The 26,380-nt window shown below is 42.1% G+C and overlaps 1 protein-coding gene and 1 non-coding gene across 2 annotated transcripts in view; both read right to left on the reverse strand.

Moving 5' to 3' along the window:
- The window catches only part of LOC126505971 (dmX-like protein 1), a 1,144,103-nt gene that overhangs the window by 469,983 nt on the left and 647,740 nt on the right, over window positions 1-26,380 (reverse strand). The gene's annotated exons all lie outside the window — the stretch shown is intronic.
- Window positions 17,370-17,533, reverse strand: LOC126506043 (U1 spliceosomal RNA). The gene has a single exon (XR_007593068.1). It is a non-coding gene; the product is annotated as a U1 spliceosomal RNA (small nuclear RNA).

Here is a 26,380-nt window from a genome sequence, read left to right on the forward strand (position 1 = left end):
TGCTATTTTCCTCTAATATAAGCCCTCTCTAAAATTGTTACTGTCTTTTTTTTATTGTGGTTCCATTCAGGATGTCAGTGGTGAGTGATCCTAGAGAGTTAAAACTGAACACACACACACACACACACACGGATCAACAGTGAAATGTCATGGTCAAATTATTTTGTCCTTTTACTTCCATCATCAGCAATGCATAAATAAAACATCTGAAAAACACAGAACTAATAAACCTTAATACCCGAGATAGTTATTTCTCAGTGTTCTAATGGTCTTCATTTTTGAGTAGTATTTAGTGAAAGTATCCATGCTCTAAGCTGAGCAATATTCCCAACAATACAAGAAATTCAAGAATAGGTCTTGTTACCTGTAACTATTTTAAATCATTTTTGGAAGCATGTACTTTGGGGGGGTTAAATTGAAGGAGGCCCTTCAGAGGTTATCAACGCATGTGGAGATTGGGGTACGGTTCTTAGCATAGGGGGTGGACACCAGGACAACACGATTGCTGAGATACAGGATGAAATCCTCAAGCTGCTGGTACCAGGACTTCAAATCCACTTGGTCCCCGACTCTTCTGTCCATGGATTGAAGTGTCCAGGCAAAAGATTATATTAATTATGAATTCCCTTCTCTACTGAACCGAATAGTTTTATGGCAACTTGACATAAGTTAAACTCATCTGAGGGTAGGGAACCGCAATTAAGAAAATACCTCTATAAGATGGTGCTGTATGCAAATACGTAGGACATTTTCTTAATTAATGATTGATGGGGGGGGGTCCAGCCCATTGTGGGTGGTACCATCCCTGGGCTGATAGTCCTGTGTCTATATGAGAGGAGACTGAGCAAGCCATGGTGTAGGGGAAGCCCAGCCAATCACCTTGCTTGAAGGGCGGGATCCCCTGAGGTTATTTTTTACTTATAAATATTGTGGGTGTGCTCCCCGCCTTCCCTTCTGTTTTTCTGCTCTCCGCTGGAACCTCGGTTTTGTAAGTCCTCCCCTTATTAAAGCTAAATATTTTATAATAAATTCTGTCTGCCATTCTTTTACGCCGCATCACCATGGGAAGCAAGCCAGTGAGCAGCACTCCTCCATGACTTCCGTATTAGCTCCTGCCTCCAGGTTATTGCCCTGTTTGTGTTCCTGCCCTGGCTTCCTTTTATGATAAAAAGCCATGAGCAAGTGTAAGCCGGATACCCTCTATACCCAGTTGCTTTTGGTCATAGTGTTTCAACACAGAAATCTAACCTTATCTAGGACACCTTCTAGGGGACAGCTAATATTCTGATAGGTTGGAGATTTGAAAATACTGTGGGAAATGTTTGTTAACTGCTTATGAGTAGTACAAGCCTGCTGGACCAGGCGTTGTACATGTTCATTGAGCCTTGATGGAGGTCCCTAGAAGCAAGTGTCTAGGCACCATTCATAGGCTCATGAAGCAAAGAACTGTTTTACCATTCAACTCAAGTCAGATCACAAAGAACCAGATACATTTGCCTTAGCCTTTTTGTTAATGTCTTCCTCCTTTAGACCCACTCCTAGGGGTCAGACCTTGGTTAAAGACAGGAGGAGGGATGAAGAGTAAAGGTGTGGTGATGACACAGGATCCGGATCTTGAGGTTGGAAGACACGTCTTTGATCTAGTCACACCTTCTTCTGGAAGCTTCTGGATTATATGAGGACATGGAAGAAGGAAGGATTTCATCTTTGCCTGCTTGCCTTCACCCTGCTAGCCTATCCATTCCATCACTGAAACTGGAGCCTACTTCTTCCAGCATATATACAAGAGCAGCTGAGACACCATCTGTCTATCTATCTGTCTATCTATCTATCTATCTATCTATCTATCTATCTATCTATCTATCTATCTATCTATCATCTATCTATCTATTCATTCCATAAGTTCTGTGACTGTAGAGAACCCTGATTAATACACTGGGTATTTTCAAAGATGCTCTTTGCTAGTTTTTGCTCAGATGAAATTCCAAGCATGCTAGGGGCCCTCAGTGTGGTACCACTCCTCATGATAATTCATGTTGGATTGGGTCAGAGCGTGGGCAGCAGCACTCTGACCTGGCTCTCTTACCACCGTGCTCATCCCTCTGGCTTCTTCTTCCTTCCTAACTCATCACAGCGAAGGCTCAGAGCCTCAGAGTGTACTCACCCTGATTTCCATTCCATTCTCCAGGATAAACATCTGTGAATTTGAGTGGGTTCTGCTCCCTACATTAGCTATCACATTTCTTCTCCCTCCTTTTCATTCCCCGCCCACTTTCTTCTCCAACCCTTCAAGTCTCCCTTGGGTATGCTGCTGCTTCCTGGATACAGCAGCCCAAGTTGCAGAGGAAATTGTAGCCAGATCAGAGGTCGTAATCAATACTGCATCTTTGGAGGAGACCACTTTCCCTTTCCCATGATTCTGTGGCTCTTGCCCCAGAAGGAAGAGCATGGGGGGAAAGTTAAGCGAGTGACGAATACAAAAAGGGGATCCGTTCTTGGCTCAGATTTTGGTTTCACCTCAGGAAAAGACTGAATCCCTGTTTCCACAGTGTGCGTTCTGAAGTAAAATGATTGGTTTAGTCCTGTCTGGAAGTTAGCGGAATGTGCAGGCACAGACTCAGAACTGTGACGGACTGATCCTGACTTAATGAAACTCAACAGTGCTAGCCTGAGCAGTCACTTTCAGAAGGAGACACTTCGGGAGCCAATCAGGTTTCAACTTTTCCTCAGCACTGAGCCAGAAACTCCTCATTTGTTTTCCTTGCCTGAGAGTCAGCCCACTCTATTCAGAGGAGGTGACACCAAAGCTCTTCCCAGCCAATTTGCCTCAGGCATACAGGCACAGATCTCAGAGGAGAGCTGACAGTTTCCCCAGCTCAAAGGAGTTTTCTAGTGGCCAGAGATGACTGCATATGCTTTCAGAAGCCACAGGCTTTCCCAGGGACTCAAGCTCACTTCACACTGGCCGCTGGCAGAGGGACCTTGGCAAACCATTTAGCCTTTATCTGCCTTAGCTGTAAGGTAGTGGAAGACCATGAACAACTGAGGTTGATGTGAATGCTAATTGTGTTTTCTCGCTTCTTTTCTGTTGATGGGCCTCAGGGGATGTGTGAGTGATTTACACTGTTATTGGCTGAGGTGGTCTGACTATCAAGTTCTGGCCTTGTCAGCTGAAGACAAATGTGGGCCCTGACACCCTGGCCTCTTCGTAGCTCACAGAAAACAGGAACCGCATGCAGATTTTTTAGTCTGAGAAACAAAGTTAAGAATACTTTGAAGTGAAAGATAGCTTTTAGGTCCTCATTTCTTAGTACTGAATAGTTCCATACAATATTATAATATTTCCTGTAGATTCTTAAAGAAGGTTGTATTATGAGACCCAATTTATAGCTGTTAGCTGTAAATACTCAGGCTAAGAACGCAGTATGGTGGAAACTGAAGGAAGTTTCTTAACATTATTATGTATTGGTCATCATGAGAAGAAACTATATTCATGTGTATGCACGTGCTTATGTGTGTGGGGGAAGTTGTGTTTATGTGTGGAAATGATGGAACAAGGGAAGGGGGAGAGAGACAACAGAAAGAGAAGGTGAAAACTTTCTATGCATTTCAATGAATGAACCTAGCTTATCTTTTAGAATGTCTGTATAGAAGATGCTTTAAAAGGTAAGTCCTGCATTGGAGGTACCAGAGAGATTCCTGAAACTGACACTTCCCTTACTTTTCACGATACTGCGCTGGGCTCCTCAGTCTGGACCACTGATGTGCTGGGGATAGTTGCTGATGCAGTCCCAAGTTCCAACTCTAAGTTACAATCGCGCTTAAAATCTATAGCAGTAGGAATATTGAGTCAAGAACCAATTAAACTTAAAAATGGTATTAATTGTTATTCTGGATGTGTTTGGATTATGGATGTTGTGAGTGGGTGTGGGTGTGGGCATGGGTGTGTGTGCAGGGTTAGCTTTTGGGAGCTGTTTTATTCTTCCCACCTTCTTTTGAGGCAGGATCTCTCTTCTTATTTCCACTGTGCTGTGCTGTCCTGTCTCATTCCCTTGTGCAGCCTTGGGAGGGCTGGGATTATGGATTCATGTCACCACATCCAGATCTTTAAAACACTGGATTCTGGAGATCAAGTGTGTGTTTTCAGGCTTTTTAATATCTCTGGCCATCTGTGTTCCTGGCCCTAAAACCCATTAATATTTTGACTCAAATACATGGCTATATAATGTGCTTGGATGCTTGAAATTTGAATAGTATATTTGTACTGTCAGCTGGAATCATGGTACATGATATGAAAAGAAATAAATGGTCTTAGTTTTCCAGTAATTATATGAAGACATCTTTGAAAACAGGTTACAGTTTTCCATCTTGAAATTGTTCAGGAACAAATCAAGTGTTAATGACGGATAATATTTTAATGCCCTTTAAAAGCATATTGATCTAAATTGTTCTGGAATCTTTGAGTCATTAGTTAGCATTCAAGGGTTGACTATCATGTAATGAGATGGCTTGTAACAAACTCATTAAAGCACATTCGATTGAGAAAAAAATAAATAGAATGTAGACGGCAAGTTAGGGAAACTAAAATGCATATGACGCAGTCTTTGCCCCCAAGGAGCTTATGCATTTTAATAATTTCTGCACTTCCACATAATCGCCCTGGAAAGCTATCATATTTGTGTGGTGAGACCACCCCTGCAAAGCATTTAGAACCTTCTTCATAGGAGTTGCCGGCAGAGACGATTTAGCACATTTGCTTCTCAGTGTGCACATGCGCACTGCGGTCACTGGCATGTTCATTTCTTTGGTACCCTTTCCAGCAAGATATGGTTTGCAAATCAAACCTGGGCTCATATTTTTTTTTGACGCAGCCCTAAAGCTAATAACAATCAAAATCAACTAAATTCCCCAAAAGGAAAAATAACAATATTCTGTGACGGATGAAATTTATGTAAAATCCAAATTTCAGCATCCATAGACGGCATTTATTATCATTTGCAGGGCTTCCTCATGCCCCATGCACCATCCGACGCTTCTTTCATGCTGCAGTTGACTTCAGCAGTGCTTGCAGAGACCACACGCCTGAAGTCTATGTATTTACTATTTTGTCCCATAACTACATCAGGCTTGAGGACCATATATTTGTTTTCTTCTAAGTATTCCTAAGTTTGGTATGCTATATTCTACGGATTTGACTTTGAGTTCATTTATATTCCCTCTTCAATAATAAAAAAATTTTAGCCGGGCAATGATGGCGCATGCCTTTGATCCCAGCACTCGGGAGGCAGAGGCAGGCGGATCTCTGTGAGTTCGAGACCAGCCTGGTCTACAGAGCTAGTTCCAGGACAGATTCCAAAGCCACAGAGAAACCCTGTCTTAAAAAAAAAAAAATTTTATAGACCAAGATTATATTTTACTTCTTGGACATTCAAAGAAATCTGAATCCTTTTTTTAAAGATTCATTCACTCATTCATATTTATTTATTTATTTATTATTTATATTATGTATAGTCTCTGCCTGCATATACACCTCCATGCTAGAAGAGGGCACAAGATTTTATTATAGATGGTTGTGCGCCTCCATGTGGTTGTTGGGAATTGAACTCAGGGCCTCTGGAAGAGCAGCTAGGGCTCTTAACCTCTGAGTCATCTCTCCAGTACCAGTTTTTAAAGGTATTTCCAAAGGGTTCCCAGGGGTCATTCCTGGCATAGGCTAGAAGGAACAGGGAGGAGGAAAAAATCATCTTGGTAGTTCTCCAATAAGGCCTAGACAGTCATGGAGCAATGTTTGGGTACAGCAGAAGCGTAGGCCCACTGTCCTTTATCCACGTATCTTTCTTATAGGTCCCTGCAAGTCTGATGTGATTTCCTCACTTGTGAGCCTACAGACCGCCACTTCTTTCTCCACTCTAATGTTCTCTTGGTTATAGTTTGCTGGTGACTTTCATTATTTAGCTGCTTCTGATAGTTTTAAGTATCAACTTGAGAGAATCTAAAACCACCAGAGAGATGGATCTCTGGGTAGGTCTCTGGGGTATTATCTCGATTGTATTAACAATCAGGACATGCACAATGCTTGTGGTACCATTTCCTGGCTGGGATCCTGACCTGAAATAGGAAAGAGAGCTGAGCAGCAGCATACAGTCATCATTCTCTGCTTCTCAATCGTGGATGCAAGGTGACCTGCTCTCTCAAGCTCCTGTTGCCATGACATCCCCCAGCGATGGCCTGGACCTTGGAACTGTGCATGGAAATAACCCTTTCTCCCTTAATTTGCCTTTGATGGATTATTTTACCATAGCAACAGGAAAAAAAAAAACCCAGATGCCATTCTGTGGATATTTTATAGCCCTGTAGAGTTGAGGTTCAGAAATTGTGAGGGGAGGGGGACTGTTAGCTTTGACAGTGGCTAAGATGTGACATGTGACTTTGGTATGCACAAAGCTTGATTTAGAGCCTCTCTCAGTTAGTGTGACAGTCCCTAAGTAACTCTTAGAGTGAGCAGATAAAGCAGACCTAAACCCCACTTGGGACATGGTTCAGAGATTCCTCTGCTGACTTCTCCGCCCTCTGAGACCCTGGTGTATGGTTCTCTAGACACCAGGCACTCTGCTCAGCTGTGCACCCATCCTCACCATGATTAAGGAAAACAGTCAAACAACATCACCTTGGTGACCATGGCCAGGAAATGCCAGCTGCATCCCAATAACAGAGAGCTGACTGTAAGACACTCAGGGAGGTGAAACGTGCAACTTAAACCATCAAATGCCATCCAGAGGGGTTGAAAGGGAAGAGAGAGTCATGTTGAACCAAAGTTTAAAATAGCCAGTAGCCACCAGGCAGTGATCAGCAAACCTCTCTATCTGTATTGCTTTTTCTTCTGCAGCAACAAGAAAAAATATGACCACCTTTCAGGACTTTTGCTGGCACATTCAGAGAGCTTCGAGAGATTTGAATCTTTACAAGGAATCTTCCACATTTTCAAAGCTACAACCTCTCTCTTTCCTTCCCTCTCTCCCTTCCCTTTCCCTCTAAGTCTTGGTCTTTTGCAAAGACTTCTCTCTAAGTCTCTGTCATTTACAAAACTTTGCACCATAGATTGATTTGACTATTTTAAGTAGACTCAGAGTAAAGTGGGCCATAATACCAAGGCAGGGTGCTGTGCTCTCAAGGAACGGTGCAGGGCACAGGCAAAGAAAAGTGACCTAGACTTCTGGGGACAGTTCGGTGGTTTGAATCCCACCACAGGAGAACCTCCTCCCTGGTTCATCTGTGAGTCATATTTGCCTTTTTTGGGCTCCTCACTGTAATGTAGATGGGCTTCTCTCTGGAGTAAAAGTTAACCCTCTTGATGGTCAGGTTGACTTGATCTTGCTCCTAAAACTCTGGGAAACAAACCAGGAAAGACTATGGCTGTGAACTTGGATCTCAGACCTAACCCAAGATACAGTGACTGTGGATGGATAGCTTAGGTTGTATTAAAGGTGGGTTGCTCACTAGGAACACACACTAAGAATTAAATATTAAGACATCAGGAAAGCAGGTGTGTACCTGTAACCCTAGCATTTTGGAGGTGGAGCAAGGCAAGACTGAATGTTTGGAGCCATGGATGGCCAGGAATTGGAAACTGGATGACCCAGAGACATAGGATAGAACCAAATGCGACTGGCAAAAAAAAAGTCAATGAAATAATTCCTAATGATATTCTGCTAGCCCAATAGCCAACAGATGCTTCCTCAGGCAGAAGATGGAAGCTGGGAGCAGATACAGAGATCAGTAGCCAAACACATTAGGCAGAGCTTGGTAAACTTCTTGCAAAAATGGGAGGAAAGATCATAGGAGCCAGAGGGGTCAAGGATACAAGAAGAATATTATCCACAGAATCACTTAAGCAGGGCTCATAGGGACTCGCAGAGACTGAAGAGGCAAGTATGGAGCGTGCATGAATCCACACTAGGTCATCTGCATATGTTATGGTTCTGGAGATTGGTGTTCTTGTAGGACTCCTAACTGTGGGACTGTGGGGTGTCTGACTCTTTTGCCTGCTCTTGGAACCCTTTTCCTCTTTACTAGGCTGCCTTGTCTAGTCTTGACATGAGGATTTGAGCCAGGTCTTATTGCGTCTTGTTATGCCATGTGCAGTTGATACCCCTGGGAGGCCTGCTCTTTTCTGAAGGAAATGGAGGAGATGTGGTTGTGGAGGAGAGCAGAGGTGGGGAGCAGTCTAAAGGAGTGAAGGGAAGAAAGGCTGCGGTCAGGATGTATTATAGGAAAGGAGGATAAATAAAAAAGTATAAACCAAGATTAATAAAAAACAATAGTCTGAGGCCCTTCTAGGCTACCTACTGAGATCTTAAAGCCCTCCAAATTAAAATTCCAAATATTGGGGGCCAGTGAGATGGTTCAGTGGTTAGGATCGCTGACTGTTCTTCCAAGAACCCTAGTTCAATTCTCAGCACTCACATGACAGCTCACAACTGTCTGTAACTCCAGTTCCAGGGGATCTGACACCTATGCACATAAAATAAATTATTAAAAGACATTTAAAATATTTACTAGGACTGCAGTGAGAGTAGAGAAAGATATCCTTTGCACATTATTTTATATTTACTATTTTATGTGGAATTACCTTCTTTCTTTTTATCGTTCTTCCTAAGTTGGTCTTAACCATTCAATGCCGCCGGTGCTGCAAAGCAAGGGGATGGACTGTGAGTAGCTATCTACCAGTCAGTCGTTGCTGCGTTGTTCCTTTTTATGAGAGAATGGAATGGAAAAGCTCAGAGTTAATCTCCCTGGCCTGTAACTGTTGGTGCCTGACGAGGCAAGATGAAGGCAAGAGCTGTGGTAACCACTGTGCCGCTCAGCCACACGATGGGAGAGATGAATGAACCCTTCTAGATAAGAGAGAGAAGCAAGGGGCACATCTCGGTGCTCCAGACAGACTGCGGCAGCAGGGTAATTGTAGAGTAAGATATTTTGAAATTATACAGTCATCTCCATTAAAGAGATAACAGCTGGTACCAACTTGACAAACCAGTGAATTTTGTAAGAAAGATAAACCACACACTTCTTGGGAAACCCAGCCAGCCTGATGCCGGGGATTCTAATAGAGCCACTTGCTGCTGCAAGTCAACATGCATTCTAGATGACCTTTCATAAATGGATGACAGAACATTTTGCAAAACCCCAGCAAGATATATTGACAGGGAGGCTTTCCCCTTGCTGAGCCCATCAGTAGTGCTTGCTGAACTGCCTTTGCCCTGCGACCCTGGGGAGTTGCATTGCTACCCGGTGGTGAGCATGGCCACTTGCGGTGCTCTTTATTGACCTGAACTTGCTGTTCTGCAGGTGTGTCTGTCTCTCCCTCAAACTATAGCAATCATGTTCATGAATGTGAACCTCAGGGTGGTCCAGAGAGCCTGGCTTCCCCAGCTTTCCATCCTGACCTGAGTTCAGCCAGTGTTCTCCTTTACTCTCGGCGGTCTCCTGTGCAGCTTGAAGCCTTTATCTGAGAAGCATGTTTTCATTTTCCTGAGCACTGTTCCTTTTAAATATTTGTCAATGAAAATGAGCCACTGGGGATGATTGCATCATGGTTAATATCTTTGTCTATGAGCTATAGCAGTTTTGCCAGTGTGTGTCCTGTTTAGGACCCCTGTTCTTTTACTGTTCAATGTAAGACACATATACCAAGCAAATCCTTCACTGGTATTTGGACTTTTTTTTTTTTTTTTAAATAGGTGGCCCTGTTGCTTTTGCTCTGCCTATCTTCCAGCAGCAACAATTAGACACAAACGCCTAAAATGCTTCGCAAATGTGAGTCAGATCTCACCACTGTCACTGAGAATTCCCTCAGTGACCTCCCAAGAGACTGAAATTCAAGGGCAATGGGACTGCGCCCGCAAGCCAAAATGGAACGCCGCGGAGCCCATCTTTCTCTGTAGCTCAATAACGAGGCGGGTTATTTACAGTGCCCTCTTCGCTTGCTGGCTCTGTTAGCGCTTTTCTTTTCAATTTGGACCTTGGCCCGTATCCTGCCCCTCTCACGAGGCACGTGCCATTTTGATTTTAAAATAATGGGAAGAACGCTCCGCTGCTTCTAGTTGGTGATATGGCTCTCCAACTGTCCACAGATTGCCGAGTAAGTGAAATGTTTTGACAGAGAGAAATATGTGTTGTCAACACTGCTTTCCCCATGGTTGAGAAGGGAAATTGAAACTGTACTTCAGTAGGGTTCAGATGTTGATGACTGCAATGATGTCCCCGAAACAAATGACTACGGACCATTTTGTTTCCGTTTCTTCCCCATTCTTCTCTAACGAAATGCCCAATTAAAGGCATAGCTCATGCGCTTTAACCAAGGCTTAGGAGGGATTCTGCAATGGAGCAGTGATAGGGGCCATTCCTTAGCAGAGGAGAGAAACTGCAGAGAACAGTGTTGTGTCGTGATCTGCAGAGTTCAGAGTAGTGGCTGTGAAGAAATGAAGAACAAACAAGGCTTTTTTTAAAGATGGAAAGATTGTGTGTGTGTGTGTGTTCACAGGGTGGGGGAATGCTATTGAGAGACTGATTTGTGGCATATCAAATAGTAGACACTGAAAAATTAAAATATGAAAAGGACGTAGAATCTTATGTAGAGTGGCAATTTAGGACAGCTCGTGCATTTGTCCCTGAGTTTAGCGGAGTAAGGGTCTGCGCAGCTGTGTGTTGTCTCCCTGGCAGAATGAGGAGCTTTCTCTTTCCCTGGCAGGCGTGCTCTTGTCAAGAGCTTGTTGGAACAGGAACACGGGCAGCTCACTGAGCCCTGCTGACCATTATCTTCACATTCGAGTCTGCAGCGTGGAAGTTGCTCTCTATTTTCTCGCTTAGCGAACCTCCTGATAAGAGAAAAGGCTGACAGCTGTGCCTTTCCTCAGAATCACCGAGGAAACATTTTTTTCCCCTTGTCAATCTCCTTTCATGTGTTGGGAAGAACAAAGGAAAGCGATATGGCTTTAGAGGCTAGCCCGATTTTCAAAACACATCTAACAGCCTGTATTTTCTAGTGTCTACACTCTACAAGCTTGTCTATCCCTAGCAGCTGAGCACGTTCTCATTTCAAAACCAATCGATTGGAAAGGCTATAAGAAGGGTAAAAATATGGTTATTACTACTAAAGAAGGGTAGTATGATTACTTATATGGGCTGACCCTGGCTCACATATGGGGTCTGAAATCAGACAGAGCTGAGTTTACGCAGTGGCACTGTTAGGGTGACTAAAGAGATATTGCACACACTGTGTTCAGTGCAGTGCCTGGCTCCTGCCTTTGTACCTGCAATGCCAGCCTTCTTCTCTTTTTCCAGCCTGAGCTGTATTCCCTGGCAACCATGCACATGTCTCTCACAGGACTGCCCATAACTAACAAGCACCCACAAAGATGACTTATTCAACGGTGTAGTAACTATAATATAAAGAGACGTAACTCATGGGATATGGTCATACATTGATGATGGACTTTGAAAAACCAGTTTGTGCCATTTACAAGTTCAAGTGGTTCTTCATCTGTGTGTGATCACACAGGAGATACATGGATGGAAGTGATAAGCTGGTAGACAATATATTGCCTTTCTCATTCCAAGAACATGAAAGGGTCATACTTCTCCATCCCATGGAAATTAGATATACTCTTTGATTCATTTTGGCCAATGAAATCTAAGCAGAAGTGACTGTCATTTTTAGAAAGAAGTTTTCAAAGACTTTGCACTCACTCCCACCGTGGCCATGGAATCCAATGGTGAGGTGAGGGTTGTGTTAGCCCAGACTTAAGAGATATAAGTACCAGCACCCGACTGTTAATCCATGTTTAAAAATAGAGAATGGGTGGGAAGTGGCTTCTATTGAATTTCACTACAGGGAATTTAAAGCCCTTTGCTTTGGGCCTGTGTAGACTTAACACAGGAAACTCTGCACATATTCCTCCATTCTGTTTTTGCTGACAACACGTCAGTGATTCTTCTTGTGGTACTCCTTTTAGGGCAGAATATGAAAGCCCAATAACCATATTGCCAGGTTGCATCCTCAGTTATACTCATTAGACTTGACCCTGATAGCATCTTCTGCAAAGAGGAAACTGACCACCACTGACTGATTGGACAGACTGTGCCCTTCAATCTCAATGCCATGTCAAAGCTGTGGTGGTGAGGGTGGTGGTGGTGGGAGGCAGCTCTTCCTGGGTGTAGGCAATAGGAGAGTACTTTGGCCTTCAGGAAAATTTTAAAACAGTAGAATCAACTTGGACATGGGCTCTTTATTACAAATCACAAATGCAGAATTATTAACCATTTTAAGAAGGAAATGTTTCCTTCTGCACTCATACTTTCTCCTTGTTATACAGTGTCCCAGGATGAAGTTACAAGATGGGAAGGGGTGGGAGGGGTAGATATTAAAATGTTCAACAACAGAAATAAGAATTGGACTGTTGCTTCCACTGTAGTCACGGCATTTATTTGGGATGTACCCCAGAGAAAAATCTTTCCATTTTATGACTGCTCTCTGCACACTTATTTTGATGATACTAGGTTATGTATATTTAGTTTCTATGGTTACAGGCACCTGTTATAATTCTTCTCTCTAGAGTATATAGGATCTGTAAGGGCAAGGCTGGGCCTCTTTCAGTCTTGGGTGTTCTTGGGCTCTGAGTGGTACTTAATGTATATGTAATTAGGCCACCCTGCTAGCTTTCTGCCACTGTAACAAATACTGGGAGATGATCCACTTATAAGGATGGCTCATGATTTTAGTCCATGGTTGCTTAGCTTTGCTGCTATGGGCCTATTTTGACATGGTACATCATGGGAGAAGCTTGTGGTAGGCTGTTCTTATGATGGTTAAGAAGTCACAAGACTTCTAGTGTCTCCTTAAAGGGCATTCCTCCAGTGAACTAAGATATTTCAATGAGGACCTTACTCCTAAAGAACTTAGCATGCCTCTAAAGTGCCACAGGCTTGGGAGCAGCAAATGTCACTTTGGAGTTCTTTAAGATACAAACTAGAGGATGTCCAATATAAATGTAAGATTACATGGTCTTGAACTAGAAGACTACCAGTAGAACGATTATCTCTTTGTAGCAGTTAGGTGGGTGAGAATCAGAGACAGAGGAGGGAAGAAGGTGGAGTCAGAAAGATGCCATGTAGCCGCCAGAGGAGAAAGAAATACCCATAAACCACAAGCCCTATGGTAAAATATAAAGTAATAGAAATTTAATTTAATTTAATTTAAGATGTAAGAGCTAGCTAAAAACCACTTAAGATATTGGCTAAACATATTGTAATTAGTACAGTTTCTGTGTGATTATTTCGTGCCTGGGTGGCTGGGAAGTGAACAAGCAGCCTCTACCTACAGAATGTCAGGCCAACATGCTGACTACATCTACATAAAACCTAAGAGAGCTTAGAAAAAAAATCTAGACACACACACACACACACACACACACAAAACAGTTTAGTGGATCTTCTTGGTAGTCACATCCCCCCCCCCCCCCACATGGGCTCAGTTTGCAGAAGGAGAGCAGAAGCACTGTGGCTCCTTTAAGAGAGGTCTTCCTGACTCAGCCCTGGCAAGGAAGGCTGTGTGGCTTCTTTAGTAGCCTAGCTAGCTTCCTGGTTCGCCAGCAGAAATGGTTCTAGCTCTTTCAGGAGGCCAAGCACTTTAATGCAGTTTGTAAGCAGAGTGTTGCAACTTGCTTAATGGCAACATAGATCCATGTGTGCTTCTTGGGTTTCTAAGAGTATGCTTTAGTGAATGCATGGATTCCACAGCCACAGTCATGACCATTTTCTTACAGAAAGTCTTTGGGAACCCAGAACCTTGTGTGGCCGAGGGAACTGCTCTTCCAATAGGCTATAAGGCACAGTCATCATTTTCCAAGGGGGGGGTTACGATATAGCCTCCTTTTCCTTCATCCTTTTGCCATTGTTATTTAGACAATAGAAAGACTACAACTTAAGCATGACCTTGTGGAAATCACTTCACCGTTTTAAGCTCATAAACTATGAAATGCCAGACCTGAACTCCGTAACAACTCAGGTCCCTGGCAACAAATCGTGTCTCTGACTTGGATGCAGACGGGGAGGCAGCTGCCATGGGCAGAGCTGTGTGTGCACCCCCATGTTGTACATCCTCATTGTTTCCCTTACAACTTCCTTCGTACCTGAAAAATACCATTTCCTCACAGGCAGGCCTTAAAATAGTTTTTACTTTTCCTTCTAAAGTGAGCTTTTGGACTTTGCAAAAATATTGTTCTGGATAAAATGGAACAATTAGAGAATTATTGAAACATTATTTTTAGGTCTGTGTATTATTCCACAAACCCATTCCCTTTGTCTCTTCTTCGTCAAAGGATTTGGGCAGCTTGTTTCTTTGGCTTTCATCAAATATCTTTTCCCCGCTTTCCTGTTCAAAATAAACTCTGTTTCCTTTTTCCCAGGCAGATGAAAGCCCGAATGCTCTGTCCTTTCTGATACCAACCCTGTGATGGTGGGACACGGGTCCACGTCATTCACGATTGTCAGTTTCAAAGGCTAATTTGGAGACTGTAGCATGAAAAGCAAGCTTCAATTTTCCTCTTCAGATCTTTCCAATAGACACCGCCTGTGTATTATTTTGGAAAATCCATTCACAAGTAGACTGTTTCCTTCCCTGACTGGGCACCAAATCAAGAAACTGCGGATAAAGCATTGTTGTGTTTATATGCATCATTTCTCTGCTGACACTGGTGTCATCAAATATTAGGGGATTTACAACCAGGGAGGTCCAGTCATCATGCCTGAAGTGAAGAACAAAATATTCTGTAATTCATCCCCAGCTCTGGTCCTTTATGGTCAGACAGTAAGCAATATACTTATCAAAGTCAAAATAACCTTCACTTTGCAAACATACTTGTCCTTAATTGGAAGACTAAAAATGCATAAGCCATCTCTTTCTTGATCATGGGATGGAGGCTGAATTGATATAACTTTGAGTATTTTGAAACTTACTGAGAGTGTAATTATGTTTTAATTCACAGATTATATATGTGCTATAATGAAAAAGTGGAAAGTCCTTGGAGTTGAAAATGTTACACAGTCTAAACATGTACTATTTATGAAAACTATTTATGAAATATCTCGGGTATGTTTTTATTTTTTTCCTATTTTAGTTTTTTGAGATAGGGTTTCTATCTGTAGTGCTGGTTATCTTGGAACTCGCTTTGTAGATAAGGCTGGCCTGGAACTCAGGGACTTACCCATGTCTGCCTCCCAAGTGTTATATCTTATGAACCAAGGCTAAGGATAGCAGTCCTATTGAAGCACTCTAGAGCATAGCTACAGAGGTCTGGATTCTGGAACCCAAAGGAAATGTACTTGAATCCCTGATCAGCCTGGGAAAGTGATTACACACATATGCCTCTAGCTACTTCTCTGTAAAATGTGAATACATAGTTCTGACCCTTATAGAAATGTTTTAAGGCTTAAATGAGATTCTACACATTGAAAGACTCTTAAGAGAGAGCCTGTTACATTTTGAAATGAATGAAATTTGAAATTTATGCCCTGGCAATGCTGGAGCAGACATGGGCAGCAGTATATGGCTGATGACCTTGTTCATATTGAGTTTCATGGTCTAAGATGATGAAGATGACTGATCAGATCTCTTCCCCAAGAGGGTGCCAGATCTAATTACAGATGGTTGTGAACCATCCTGTGGTTGCTGGGAACTGAACTCAGGATCTTTAGAAGTGCTCTTCATCGCTGAGCCTTACATTTTGAGATGTGGAGAAATGTTCCTAGTGTTATGATTACGCCTAGTTTTCCTCTTCTTATTACTCTAAATAGTAGTAGCTCCTAGAGTAGCCATACACAAGGCAAGGGGGAAATGTTATCCCTTGTTGAGAAACATATTACCTTTTCTCTTATAGAATTGGGTGATAAATGAGAAGTATATAGTTTTGGTAATTTTAGTTGGCTTCAAATGCAGACAGAAACAATGAAGATAATTCTTGATAACGCAGTTGGTTACTATACTATCCTCAAGCTGTACTTTATGAAAGTCACGGGAATGCATCTTGCATCATTTATGCAGTGACCTTCTGAGCATTGAAAGTTAGGGCTGCTAGTTTACAAACAGGCTGGCTCTCCTATGTGGCCAGTAAGTCTGCTGGCTGCACATTTCAGTGGTGACAATTGCAAAGGACAGAATGGCCAGAAGATGACCTCCACCCCTCCACTGTGGGCAAAGCAAGTGGAGTCTATGATTGGGCTATTTGTCTTAACTGAGACCTGCATTGACGAGTATCTTCAGTGAAGTAAAACCCAAGTGTCAGCATTGGCTCTTCACTGTTGCCAAGGTCTTCTGTAATGAGACTGCTTGAGTTTTTAAGTGGCGAATTAGACCAAGGGTCTTGAGGAAGGAAATATTAGCAAGTGAAGTAGCTGATCATTTTAGTACCAGAACAACCGGCCTGGCAGGTTTGTTGTTTTGGCTGTTGTTCTATGTGGTGTCACTACAAGATTAAGTTTATGCAATTGAACTGTTAATGAGGCTGTAATTTCAGGCAAATAGCTCATTCAAACATAAGACAAGCAATGGAGGACTCTGCTTGAAATGAAATTACAATTTGAATAATTTTTTAAAAATCTTAATTTTCTTCTCCTTTTTCAAACTAAGTAGATTGGAAAGTGGAAGGGTAAAACTGTTGAACCTATTCATGAACACACCACACACACACACACACACACACACACACACACACACACACCCCAACCCCCTCAAAGCAAAATCTTATCCAAATTCCTCAAGAAGTCCCATTCAATTTCCATGTGTATTGCATAAAACTTTTTTGGCTTTCATAGGAGCCACTGTTGTGAGAGGAAGAACCATATTGTGCATTAATAGGTACAGAAAACCTTTAACGGAAAGACCATAAACCCCAGAAGTCATAAATTTCGGGACTGGATTTTTAGACTGAAGGTCTCTGGAAGCTCAAAGCCACAATCAAGTGTGTTTGTGGTGGGAGTGGGGGTGGAGTGGGCAGGAGAGACTGATTAAATGAAGCTTTTGGTCCAAAATTCCCAACTACCGTAGGTCTGTTGTCTATTGGGCTTCAACACCTCGAAATCCACTTTCTCTTCTTAGGCTGTGTAATTGTTTTCTTGAGTGTGAGTTTGCAATGGCTGGAAAATGCGAAAGTTTTCATAGCAAGGTAAAGCATGACAAGGATTTATTATAAAATTTAAAGAGATGTCCTCAACTTACATTTTGACGCGAACAAGAAACAGACCACCAAATTAGCAGGATGCTGTATTCATGCTCTCCCCTGTTTAAATAGAGATTTAGAAAGGTGTTTTTTAAACAGGGGAGAGCATGAATACAGCATCCTGCTACCACAAATTAAGCATTCGGGTTTCTCACATTTGAGGAAATTGCAAGGGTCGGCACATCCAGAGTGCAATGGATTAGCCTCCCCCTGGGAAAACCACCTTCGTGATCATGGTATCTCCCCTGCCAGGTAAGTGCAGCAGGACACTTATGTAACACAGCTGCTTCACTGAGCCGAAGAGGGAGGCTAGAGCTGGTCTGCCCTGTCCATAGCCTTGAAACTTAAAAGTGATTCTATGTGTGGGTCAACTTTGCAAATGGCTTCCTGTTTCCTGATACTGCAGTCTCAAAAGGGCCTGTGCTTTCACAGGCCTCACAAAGCTATGAAGGCGTGCTTGTTACCAGGTTTACAGCTGTGGTCTATATACATCCACACTAGGCCCCACTAGTGTCTGTACCTCCTTGGCCTCCCACAGTGTGGCTAGAGCACACATGTCCTGAGAAAACTCAGGACTGCTGCCTTGAATGTACTTTTTGTCTTTAAATCCTCCATGTTCCTGGTGTGGGATTCCCCTGAGTATCTTGTGAATACCATTGCTCAATAAAGAAGTTGCTTTGGGCCTATAGCAGGGCAGAATATAGCCAGGCTGGATGATATCTATATCCATACCTTCATCTCTATATCTATCTATCTATCTGTCTGTCTATCATCTATCTATCCATCCATCTATCTATTATCTATCTATCTATCTATCTATCATCTATCTATCTATCTATCTATCTATCTATCTATCTATCTATCATCTATCTATCTCACATATATCTATAAGAGAGAGAGGGAGAGAGAGAGAGAGAGAGAGAGAGAGAGAGAGAGAGAGAGAAGAGGCAGAGCCAGGAGACATCATGTAGCTGCCAGAGAAGACAAATGCTGGAACCTTGCTGGTAGGCGACGACCTTGTGGTGATATACAGATTAATAGTAATGGGTCAATTTAAAATGTAGGAGCTAGCTAGAAATATGCACAAGCTAATTGACCAAGAAGTGATTATTTCAGGTCTGTGCATCCAGGAAGCAAATGAGCAGTCTCTGCCAACATGTTTCTATGACTATTCTCTAGACCTCTAGCCAGTGCCATGTTGTATGTGTGGAGGTCACATCTCTCAAGGGAGGGTTGAGCCTTCCTGCCTACATGATCTTAAGAGAGTTCAGGTGTTGCACAGCAATTGACTTTAGCTGGAATAATGCTCTTCTGTGATCTACACCCAAGACCGGAGTCAGTCCCGCAACCTGCAGATGTACCTTGATAGTATTTGCAAGAGCTTGGCTCTAACTATGGCAGCATGTTCATTTTGCTTCAAGTTTAACTGAGTCTCCGTCACTCTTTGTGTGATTAACTGGACTTCTCATACTTGGTAGCACCAAGACTAATGCCATCTTTCACAGCGAGTGAAGAATTCCATTAATAAAGAGTTGACAAGTATTGGATGAGCCCTTGGAGACCAAGGGAAAAATGTCACTTATATCAGTCTTAATTCCACGCGCTAGCCTCCTGCTGAGAGTTTTTCAATTATAAAGTGTTAATGTGTGTAATTCTTTTAGACAACTTAGCTTGTATGGCTGGAGAGGGAAAAAGCAGCATAGGGCAGGTTGTTCTGCACATAGCCTCTCCCATTGGAGAGTACCCTCACCTACCTCCCCTAGCCTTCTTGCCTTAAGGTCCTCACCAGGAAGCAGAGAAATTATTTACCAAGTAGATACAGAAGCGCATGGGAAGGAAAAGAATTTCCAAGATGGATCCCGGGTGGCAGACCTGGCAGACTGCAAACAGAACGCTTATCACTCATGAACACAATGGAATTTCTCTTCTTTCTTCTACAAACCTTCAGAGATAGCTAACTCATTGCCAGGGATTATGCCTGGAGGATACTGAACTGTCATCATTAACCACATCAACATCATTCTCAAAGGTTTCATCAGTCTGTGCATGCTCTGTGCTCCAGGAGAGTGAGCTTGAGTCATAGTGGTCTTCCTGAACTCTGTGTTAAAGACAAGATGCACAGATGCACTGGTTTCTTCTTGGTGTCTAGAAAGGACCAGTTTCGTGTTGTTATGTGAACACCAAGGTGACAGAATGTGGCTAAATTACAATAGATGCCATTCCTCACAGGGACATTGTTGGTATTTATTATTATTTTCTTGTGTTCACTACAGAGTTGGTGTGGGAGGTCCTTCTGTATTGTTTTTATTGGTTAATGAATAAAGAAACTCACTTGGCCTGATAGGGCAGAGTAGAGCTAGGCGGGAAAACTAAACTGAATGTTGGGAGAAAGAAGATGGAGTCGGAGAAGCCATGTAGCACCACTGGAGACAGATGTGGTAAACCATAGCCTCGTGGCGATACACAGATTAATGGAGATGGGTTAATTTAAGATATGAGTTAGCCAGAAATACGCTTAAGCTATTGGCCAAACAGTATTGCAGATAATAAGATTTCTATGTGATTATTTCGGGGCTGAGCAGCTGGGAACAAACAAGCCATCTTCTACAACATAGACTATAGCTTGTTACTTTCTGCTCTAATGTACTTAAGCACTTAAGTTTCAAAATAGAAATGATATATAAATGCACATCTTCTTTTTGCAAGAAAGTTGTATGTGATTCCTATATTACATCAGACAGGCTAATATGCTTTAGCATTTGTAATAGGAAACTTTATTAGCATGATGAAATAAATGCATGCAGGGTAATATTATGTCAACCCGTTGTTATCAGTAGATAAAGTCTGACGCGGTAATTGCTAACTGAATGTTGGATCACGGTTATTACTGAGGTAAAATCATTTGCCATGGGATAATCAGGGGTACAATATTCTGAATGATAAAAGAGTCACTTCTACTCTCTAGTTTTAATTAGCTGAAAATGTGCCCTGGGTATTTTAGACGGCTCACCTTACTGATACTGTTATTTAGACATGATTTATAATATTGGTATAGACTCTGCTAATGTTTTTCTCATTAAAGGTTTTATTATTGTTTTCACTGTAAATTCTGTAGGTGGAGATTTTAAGGTGCATTAAATATTTATTTCATATCCCTGTGTTTGTATAAATATGTATGCAGGTATGTGTATGCTGTATGGAAATATTTTTGTAAGGTCTTAAACCCCAGAAGCTACTGTTTGTGGCTGTGCTAGCATAGGCCTCCTATGCTATGCCAATGACAAGTCTCAGTCCCACAAGAAGATATAGGTGTAGTGTTACTTAAGAAAATGCTTCTTTTACCTATTGATTATCTAGGCTTGAAAGTGAGTCCTGCATACCCCACGAGCAAATCTGATGCACTACCGTTCTAACGTTTGATCACTAGGTTGCTTCTGATGTTCATGTTCCAGTTGTTATTCAGGTTTTCAATGAACATCCTAAGTGGTTCTAATGATGTTCCTACACTGCTCAGTTCCTGAGGGAGAGTGATTGGAAGCGTGTTCTGGAGAAATGTTCACCTCCTCTTGACAGATATATTCAAGAAAACCTTGACAAACGACATCTTGGTGGCTTAAATCCTAATTTTTGTCCCAGCATTTTCACCATATTTCCCAGGTACAACGAGAGACTGTGCATAGTCAGCTTAGCCACTCAAGAGGACTGGCCACCGGATCCAGGCTGTACTCCTTTTAAAACTAGCACACAATTGCTGTGTGATGTTTCTGATATGGAAACTCATAAATACATTGTGCACTGATATGAATTACCTATTATCATTGATGAAAAACCATGTGTTGAGCCAGGAACCAAGATTCATCTTGCAGCCTCATCCTCAGTGTGGAGTTTCAGATGTGTTTATACTTCCACCCTGAGGAAAGCGAAGGCCTAGGAGGTGCTCCTATTCCTTAATAGCATTGGCTCTCCTCATCCTCAAGAGTGGTCCTACTGGATTCATGAGACTTTAATCCTGTTAGGTACTTCTTTCTTCTAAGAAGTGGTTGTCTGTTGTGACATGACGCTGGCAGAGCCCGTTTCTTTGCTATGTAACTTATCCTCTATCTCTATTCAAGGCCCATAATAGAATTTCTTTGGAGGCTAATAAATTTAATAAGTGTGTTCTGTAAGTCCATAAATCTGCCCTCAGAAGACATGATCTGGGAATGACTTGACATGGGTTGGCCCAGATAAACACCCAAGTCAAGTTAAATGTATGGTGTCCTTTCAAAGTCAGAATAAAAATATTTGTTTGATAGTTATTTAGTATGGATTAAGGAAATATTTATTCTGAAAAATATAAAACCGTTTATGTCCGAAATGTGAGTCTTAGTACATAGAATCTCCAAAGTAGATAGCTTAGTTTTCAGCTGTGAAGAAAAATGAAATCATGAAATTTGCAAGTAGGAAAGACCATATTGAACGGGGTAACCCAGACCCAGAAAGACAAATGTCAAATATTCTCTTTCATTTTGGGTTCCCAGATCTAGATCTTCAGATATGAATAGATAACTGCAAAAACCTGGAAAGTAAAAAGGGTTGTTTGGGGGTGTGGTGGGGACAATAGACAAAGGAATAGTAGGAAATAAGTGATGAGAAAGGGGAAATGGGAAAATAAGGGGGCCATAATTAAGAGGGGGGGCTAAATACACAAGAAGGAGAGTAAAATAAGAGTAAGGATGTAGGATAATGTCGTAAGAAACCACACTATTAACTCTATTGAATAGCTGTAATACATGTAAGTTTGTATATAAAGATTCAGATGTAGTTCAAATGAAAAATTTCCATCTGGGCTGACAGTGCTCTCCCCAAGAGGCATAGACTATCTAACAAAACCCTGCACTAAGCAGGGCAGTGGTGTCTTTAAACCTAGCACTCAGGAGGCAGAGGAAGGTGGATCTCTGTGAGTTTGAGACCAGCCTGGTCTACATACAAGTACTAGTTCCAGAACAGCTAGTACGGTTATACAGAGAGGACCTGCTTGAAAAACAAACAAGCAAACAAACAAAAAAACAAAAAACAAACAAAAAATTAAAACAACAGCAACAAAAACTCAATGCCTGGCATGAGAAGCCCTCTTTTGAGTTAGGTTTTCTGAGAGACTACCAAAACATTGTAGGTTATCGCCATCGCTTTTTGTTGCCCCAGGAGGTGGAGGGTAAGAACCAGTTACTGAACCTGTGCACTTCCGCTGCAGGGCACAGAAGCCTGGGATCCTGAAATGGATCCAACCTGAAAACCTTCTGCCTGAGAACTGCCTTTCATGGGATCAAAAGAAACCATGCAAGCTTCCAAAGGAAGGTAGCATCCAATCATTCTATTCAGCTGTGATGCCTACGAATCACCACAATGACCAGTGTGGCAATAGTAGCATAGATATCTTGGTGGTAATCAACAGCCCTCTAATTGTACTTAAGACACTCAACAAGAGAGAAACCATGCCTGATTCCACAAAGCTAGCCAACTCTCCAGGGCTTGTCTAGTAACAAATCTTGAAGGAGAACCTCCAGCTGCCACTTTTCTAAAGCAGCATACTCCCTAACTACTCTCACACTCACAGATAGGGGTAGCTCTCATCTCTCTTTGAAAAAATTTCTCTTTGTAACAGAGTCTATATCGAAGACCACAATTTATCAAAATGCAGAGATGTAGAGCCCAGTCCCAACTGACACATCTGCAACGTAACTCCTGCACCTAAGGCTCAGGGAAAGTCACAGAAGAGGAGGTGGAAAGATGAGAGCAAGAGAAAGAAGCAGGAAGTTTGCAGTGACATTGTGTCTGCTAGAAATGTCAGAGAAACCATACCCATGAAATCTCACCGGCATGGCTCTCTAAACGTAGCCCGAAGAGGTAGCATACTATTGAACATGATTACACGGAAGGAGGAAAGCTCATGGGACTGCCGCTCTAGACAAAGAACTATAGAAAACTAAGAGATGCTGAGAGAGGGAGAAACAGTCTTCGTCAGGGATGAACACATCATTTGGTTATCCAATACAAAGTGGTCAGCCCTGAAAACACGTACAAATAACATTATATAGACTGAGCAGGTTGTAATTACTTTTATATTCATATATTCACACACAAACATGCATATATATACATATATATACATACATATATACATATAAAAAGAAAAAGTGACTATGAACTTGAAAGAGAGCAAGCAGGATATTTGGGAGGATTTAGAGGGAAGAACAGAAAGAGGGAAATGATAGGATATAATTATAATCTCAGAAACCAAACACTGATGTTTTTGAAGAGGACTGGGCATATAGCTCAGTGGTAGGACACTTGTCTATCATGGGCAAGGTCTAAGGGTCATTTCCCAGCTACACACACGAGAGAGAGATAGATAGATAGATAGATAGATAGAGAGAGAGAGAGAGAGAGAGAGAGAGATTTTTAAAAGGAACTCCAGAGATACCCGGCAATTTTCCACCAGCTACTTTAGAAATAACTGCAGCAATCAATACTAAAAGAAAGTGCTGTGATAGAATTACTCAGGTCCCTCAAATTTTATAACTAGATTAATTACTTTTTGCCTGGATTCAGAGCATGCCATGAAAATGATTCTGCTGAATAAACTATTCTCAATGAAAACAAGATATAGGTATGTGACATGTGTAAGAAACATTCAGTGCACTTACATATATATTTTCTGTCTATAAATAATCAAGAAAAAGTAAGTAATTTACCCCAGGATCACGATTCCACATATAATTCAGCAGGAGTTGGGGCAGGCTGTGGCTGTTAGGTTACTCAACCCTCAGGGGGTTGTTATGGCAGGCCTCAGAGATGGTGGCTTTCTGCTGGATAAGGTACAATTTGCATCACTGAAACCTCAGAGATAATGGGTCCGAAGTAGCTGGGAAGAGAATTTCTGGCCACTTAAGGGCACTATCAATTTGAGCACAAGTGTTTCCATTCCAATTTTGTAGTTACTATAAAAACCACATTGAAAATCCAAAATAACTGTTGCCATCTTTCCAATTTACTCCAATAGTATGTTAGTGTTAGGGTTGCCCACCAATTATCCCTGTTTGGTATTTGGTTATTTTTGTCAGATTATTCCACAGGTTTACAACCTGGCAGAATTTATTTATGGTCTCTGGAGAGGTATTTTGCTTTAAATGCTGACAAAGCTAACCAATGCCTGAAAGAACTATGGCTCTGTTTCTACACAGTAAAGTGATGTTTGGAGGACTTTTTGAGGTCACTGTTCTCTAAAGAAATGAGGGACCTGATGCTGTTATGTGGACCAGTAGCATCTTCTCAAGCAATGCTCAAAGGTTAGTGATGTATTAGAACCACTGGAGGAGCTTGTGGGAAGTACTGACAGCAGCCGTCCTCCAGCCCCGGTACCTCAGGTTATTCTAGACCTGAGATCCTGGAATGAGACTTGGCAGTCCTCTTCCAATCCTGAGGTACGGGAGCTGGAGAAAGTACTAGGATTGGAAGCCCTCCTCCAGTCCTGGTACCTCAGGTTATTCTAGAATGAGACCTGGACATTGATAGTTTTACAGCTCTGTAGGTAATTTTCACATACCGCCCCCCCCCCTTAGAAAAACCTCACGTAATTCAGCAGGGATTGAGAATCAGCAATCCAAAGTGATTGCCCCTTTGTAGTGTAGCTTAATAAAAGGGTGTTACTTTATTAGAAATTACCTGTCTTTTAACAGTCTGGTGGGCATCGTGAACAGTTGCCCTGATAGTTTTATAGCAGACAGTCTGGATGTGATGGCTAAGCTTGCTACAACACTGATGTTCTCTCCTCACCTCTAGAGATGACATGTAAATTAATAGTTTACATTTGACCTACCTATAAAGAAATGAAAGGCAAATAGACTTCAGCAATGTACAGAGATCAATCATCATGACCGTGAGATCCGATGACTTTTAAGAGTGACTTCTACTCGTGCTAACCTGCTGCTTGTAGTATTTCAGCATTTAATCATTCAGGGGGAGCAAAGTCAGAGAGATCGAGACATTGCCTCAGTTGTCCTAGATATTAACCCAGACACCGAAAGTGTGATTATTTGTTTTCTCAGTCCGGGATTCCAGTATCCAAGCATGATGCTTCAGTATCCTGTGTATGACAACATGGGTGTGGGGTTGAAAGATTTCCCACCTAGCAATGACTTGAGTCACAGGCAGCAGAAACATGATAGCTCAACAGTACCTCATATATCTTTAACCTACCACAGGACATTTTTCCCCCACTATTTACATTATTTTTAGTAACACAATATCCCTTTCAGATTCATCCAAAAATCTTCTTCATGGGAAATATCACTAGAAAAAAACTACTCTCCTTGCTTACTAGGCTTATGAGTAACTTCTCACTATAGCTGTCTTCATTATCATTTCATTATAATTATATAATAAAGGCAAATGATTTTCCAGGTGTGGATGTCTAGGCTTATAGAATCAGCATCATCTGGAATTTTTACATCATCATCATCATCATCATCATCTACCAGTAGCCATGGTTTAGATGTGATTTGTCTCCCAGTTTCCCTTCCTGGGGGCCTTGCTTTCAATGTATTAATAACAACAGTTGGGAGAGTCTAAGAAGAGAAGACAGGTATGGAGGTTCTCTGTGGCATCACACTTGGAAGAGATTACTGCTCATGTTGGAGGACGAGTTTGGTTCTAATGAGCTAGTTGTTACACAGTGAGGCCAAACTCTGTAGTTTGTCCCTTAAGCTTGTAGCCGGTTCTGTTTCCACTCATTTGCCACATTATGGCATCGTTAAGGTGACCCTCATCAGTCCAAGTGGATGGCCTTGTGTGATCTTGGGCTTTCAGACTCCAAAACGTTGAGTTAAAGAAGTCTCGTTGGGGATAAGGGGGGACAGGGAGAGAAAAGTAAGAAGGGGAGGATTGGGGGAACTTGAGGAAACAGGAAGATTGGGATAAAGGAAGGTTGGATAGGGGAGCAGGGAAGCACATATCTTAGTTAAAAGAGCCACCTTAGTGTTGGCAAGAGACTGGAACCTAGAGTGGCTCCCAGGAGCCCAAGGCGATGTCCCCAGTTAGTCCCTTGGGAAGCTGAGGATAGGGAACCT

This window comes from Alexandromys fortis, unplaced genomic scaffold (assembly GCF_014885135.2).
Source record: "Alexandromys fortis isolate MF-2015 unplaced genomic scaffold, M_Fortis_MF-2015_v1.1 scaffold_60, whole genome shotgun sequence".
Lineage (NCBI taxonomy): Eukaryota > Metazoa > Chordata > Mammalia > Rodentia > Cricetidae > Alexandromys > Alexandromys fortis.